The 5000-nt window shown below is 36.3% G+C and overlaps 1 pseudogene; it reads right to left on the reverse strand.

Annotated features, from left to right (window-relative positions):
- LOC135206877 (glutamate receptor ionotropic, kainate 2-like) overlaps positions 1–5000 on the reverse strand; it is a 41602-nt pseudogene that overhangs the window by 23477 nt on the left and 13125 nt on the right.

Below are 5000 nucleotides of genomic sequence, written 5' to 3' on the forward strand. Positions count from 1 at the left end.
AATGAAAACAAAACCCCAGTTTCCTGTGTTAAAAAAATGAAAACCCCAGTTTTCCTGTTAAAAAATGAAAACCCCAGTGTGTTAAAAAAACATGAAAACCCCAGTTTTCCTTTGTTAAAAAAATGAAAACCCCAGTTTTCCTGCTTTTAAAAAAATTAAATCCCAGTTTTCCGATGTTAAAAAAAATGAAAACACCAGTGTTCCTGTGTTAAAAAATTGACCCGTTCTCCTGTGGTTAAAAAAAAATAACCCGCAGTTTTTTTTCTTCATTTAGCGCCCATCCTTTGTATGAGAGATAGCGGTCACTTACCCATTTCATGTAATTAACGAGAGAATTTCCATAAATCCAGGTCTCGTCTCCTTCGCAGTCGAGCCGAGCCACTTCAATCGGGCGAGATCTGTCCAGATCTCCCAGAGCCTTCGCGAAGAGGTGTCACCGCGTCGTACATCAGAGCCATCTCTGTCTGCGGGGAGAGAGGGTGGGGGAGATGAATGAGGAGAGCGGGAAGAAGAAGAATAACCAGAGAGAGGAAGAGAGAGAAAGGAGAGAAGGAGCAAGGAAGATGAATGAATGTGGAGAGGAGAAGAGAAGAATAACAAGAGAGGAAGATGTTAAGGATGAGAAGTAGAAAGAAGTGGGAGATAAATGAATAAGGATATCGGGAAGAAGTATAATAACCAAAGAGCGGGAAGAAGAGGAAGAAGGGAGGAGGAGAATGAGAGAGCGGAAGAAGAAGAAAAAGAATACCAAGAGAGATTAAGCGAGAAAAGGAGATGGAGAGTAGATGATGAATTAGATCGGGAAAAAGAAGAATAACAAGAGCGGAAGAGAGAAGGGAAGAGGGAGCAGAGTATGAGGAGTTGGAAGAGCAAAATGTGTCTATCAGTAAGAGAACGACGGAAGAATTGATAAGGATGAGAATGATGAAAAAGTCGAGAAATGATATTAAAAGTGTGATCAAGAAAAGTGAGAAAGGGAAGATGAAAGATAAAAAGTTAAGATCAAGAATAAAAGAAAAAGAGATGAGTGCAAAAGTCAGAAATGATATTAAAAAGGGTGATCAAGAATGAGAAAGGAAGAGAAAGATGTGAGTATGAGAATTAAAAGAAAAAGAGACGAAAAAGAAGCAGGTATCATACAAAATTTCATACAAAGGAGAGTGAGAGAGATAGAGAGAGAGAGAGAGAGAGAGAGGGATAGAGAGAGAGAGTAGAGAGAGAGAGAGCAGGGAGAGACAAAAGAAGAGAGGAGATGAAGAGAGAGAGAGAGGAAGAGGAATTTTGTAGCAAGTGGAAGAGGTACAAAAGAGATAGAAGAAAAGAATTTGTATTTTTTTCGGAAAGTTGACATTTGAAATTTCATTTCGGGAGTTGTATATCGGAAGAATGATCGACTTATGAGAACTCACCGCAAAAATTCAATACCATTTTGCGGCAAATACCATTTTTTCACTGTGAACACAAACCGTGTCACCATTTTTTCACTGTGAACACAAAACCGTGTCACCATTTTTTCACTGTGAACACAAACCGTGTTACCATTTTTTTTACTGTGAACACAAACCGTGTCACCCTTTTTTCACTGTGAACACCAAAGCGTGTAAAAAAAATTTTTCACTGTAAAAACACAAAACCGTGTCATCATTTGAGAGGGAGGGGAAGAGAAGAGAGAGAAGCATTTTTGAGAGAGGAGAGAGAGAGAGATAGAGAAGAGAGAGGAGAGAGAGAGAGGAGAGAGAGAGAAAGAGAGAGGGCCAAACAGTAAAAAGAAAAAAATAGCTTCACTCACATTACTTTGAAAACATAAAAAAAATTCCCAGCCCTAATGATGTGAAATAATTGCAGGCTGAACAGCGAAAAAGAAACGAATTTTTTTCTCTCATTTCAGCTAAAGGAAGACAATAAAAATGTCGCGCTGCATGAAAAATGAGACGCACATATCTGACGTGCTTGTCATTACAAGCTGAAAATAAATTTGCCGCTATATCCGTACATGATCGTACGTTACTCACTCTCACATTTGCGGAACGTTATTTGCAGCGCATTCCATGTCGACTGTTATGATAATAGCTCTTGTTTATGGGCCTCTCTGACTTATTTGTTAACCATTGCAGCATATTTATTGTTATTCGTACATGTGTGTGTATATATTATATATTATATAATAATATATATATATATATATATATATATATATATATATATATATATATATATATATATATATATGTGTGTGTGTGTGTGTGTGTGTGTGTGTGTATGTTTTCAGTTGTATTCCACATAGGGAAATGAAAAAAAACAAAATGTGTGTCTCAGAAAATGCCCAACAGTTTTGTCCTCCAATGGACCTCTTCTTGGAGCGTTTATTAAGGAAAGAGTAAACTTTATCTCTTTCCTTAATAAACGCTCCAAGAAGAGGTCCATTGGAGGACGAAACCTTTGGGCATTTTCTGAGACATACCATTTTTCATTTTCCTATGTGGAATACAACTGAATTACCATGTCTTCGTTCCTAAGAGGATTACCAGAACTATATATGTGTGTGCGTTTACCCATACATAATTTACTAATTTGAATCTCCAAGAAGATTACCAGTAATATGTGTGTGCGTATACAAAATAGATAATTTACCTAACTTATGAATCTGCAGCGGTCTCCGAATCTAGTCGCGAAAAAGTAAAGCAGGCGCATGGACGAGTGGTTCTTTCTCATGTGTAATGCATTTATGTACGTTTGCGAGTCTGCTTCTGACAGGAATCGTGGGGAACCTCTTCCACAGTTTAAGTTGTCACCGCATTTTGTATCGGAACTGTTACGTTGAATAATGACTACGTGGTACTTGAATTTGGAAAATGAAATCTAACTGGCTACCGCATGTAGCGAACGCCCGCCCGCCCGCCAAGAGACTACTTCCTTCCCAGGAGCGATGTAGGTAAGACATGTTTCTGTTGTACACTCTCAAGCGTCTTAGTTGCGTGGTCGGTATGGTGTTGGTTTTTCCATCTCGGTTGCCGCGAGTTCGATTCTCGGGCATTCCATTGAGGTGTGAGAGATGTGTATTTCTGGTGATAGATGTTCACTCTCAACGTGGTTCGGAAATCAAGTAAAGGCGTTGGTTGGTCCCACGGCTGAATAACGACTGGTTCCATGCAACGTAAAAACGCCATACCAACTCGCCATGCGTTGTAACTTGTGTTATAGCCTAATATTTCATCACGTCGTGCTAATCGTGCGCATTAACTAAGCGATGTTAAATTGAATACTATCCCAGACTCGTCTCGTCTTTTTTGGTGTGATATTTTTTATCATTTAGTGATCATGGAAATAGAACCTTTTACAGATCCCTTAATTAAGGATCACGTAGTCGTTAATTGGGATCTAGTATAGAGTTTTAAGTGTTAATGAATACCATTTTTGATTAATTGAAAGAGTAGTCATGATATATATATATATAGGATATATATATATATAATATATATATTATATATTATATATATATATATTATATATATTATATTATTATTATTTATATATTTATTTATTTATTCATTTATTTATCTATTTATTTGTTTATTTATTTATTATTTATTTGTTTATTTATTTATTTATTGTCTTTCTTTTGCATGATGCTCCTAACCTAACAATGATTTTAAACAAAATTATATTTATTGCAGATAACTACCATGGGTAATTTTTCTCAGAGGACGAATTCATAAAAATGTACATTTCTAATGTTTAAAATAATCATTTGTAATGTTTACGTTGAGGCTTCACTGCATAATTCAACATTAATACGAGCAAACCATTCGGTGGCGTATTCTCATAGCTTTTCATGAAGTTTTATAAAAAAAAAAATGTTATTAAAAATTCCATTAAACTGAGCAGTAACGTTTCAATATTTGATATCGAAACACGTTTATGTTTTGGGTTTTAATATTTGGTGTTTAAATTGCTTTATTTTGCCTAAAGTAAACAAAGGTGCAGCAAACGCTAATTTAAAAAAGATAAACCTTTCATTTATAGTCATTACACAGGCTATTTATTACGGAACATCTGTTTTTTTTAGCTACCATAAATAAGTTTAAATAGAATCTGGTTGTAAAAGTCCAGCTATTTTCAAGCTTAGACATTTTCATCTTAGTCTTCCTCTTTAAAATCCTCAATGATTTTTCACACAAACATAAGTTTTTTTCCCGTTTCGTGTTCATAGAAGCATTCGAAGACGAAGAGCAAATATTTTGTGATTTCCTAAAATTTGCATCACTAGTCTTACTATAATGGGGCGTAATGTCTATCCGTCTGTTTGTATTCTTAATCATGGCAAAACGGCTGATACTGATTGGCATGATCCTTGGCAGGTTATAGTGGGGACCCATAGGATGGTTTATAACGAGGTTTCATCCTACCTTGCCCCCGCCCTCCGAAGTGGGTAGGGGTGAAAAGGGATTCCCTGAAACGGAGCTGGTTCTGATCGTGAAACGAGGCTGGTTACGCCCGTAGACGTAATTACTTTATGATTTTTTTGTTTTTTGTTTATGCATATCTGTATACATATGTTTGCTAGTATAAGGAATAGGCAGCAAATCTTCTCTATTTGTCCTAGATTGTGGGGTTGAAACTCATGACAGTCGAAGAGGAAGTAGTAATATATTGTGTTAAGTGGGAACAGAACAAATTGAATAAACGAAAGAGATTGAGGTAAGTTATGAGTCTTGCCTTCACTTGGATTAGATAAATGAAGGATGGTTGTGTAGTAGTATGATATAAGAGCAAAAGTCAATTATAGGCCTAGCAATTGAGTCTGGATGATTGCCTGTTTGTGGATACAAAAAAATGAAAACAGAAACTTTTGGAGGGTGTTTTCCTGGGGTGTAAGTTTTCAGACAAGTATGGTTTATTAAGTGCTCAAAAGTATGTACACTTGAGGAGAAGAAAAGCCCTTAGAAGTATATCTGACGCCTACTTGGATAAAAAAAGAAACAGTGAGAAGGGAAGGCTTA

Source organism: Macrobrachium nipponense, chromosome 31 (genome assembly GCF_015104395.2).
Source record: "Macrobrachium nipponense isolate FS-2020 chromosome 31, ASM1510439v2, whole genome shotgun sequence".
In the NCBI taxonomy this organism is placed as follows: Eukaryota; Metazoa; Arthropoda; class Malacostraca; order Decapoda; family Palaemonidae; genus Macrobrachium; species Macrobrachium nipponense.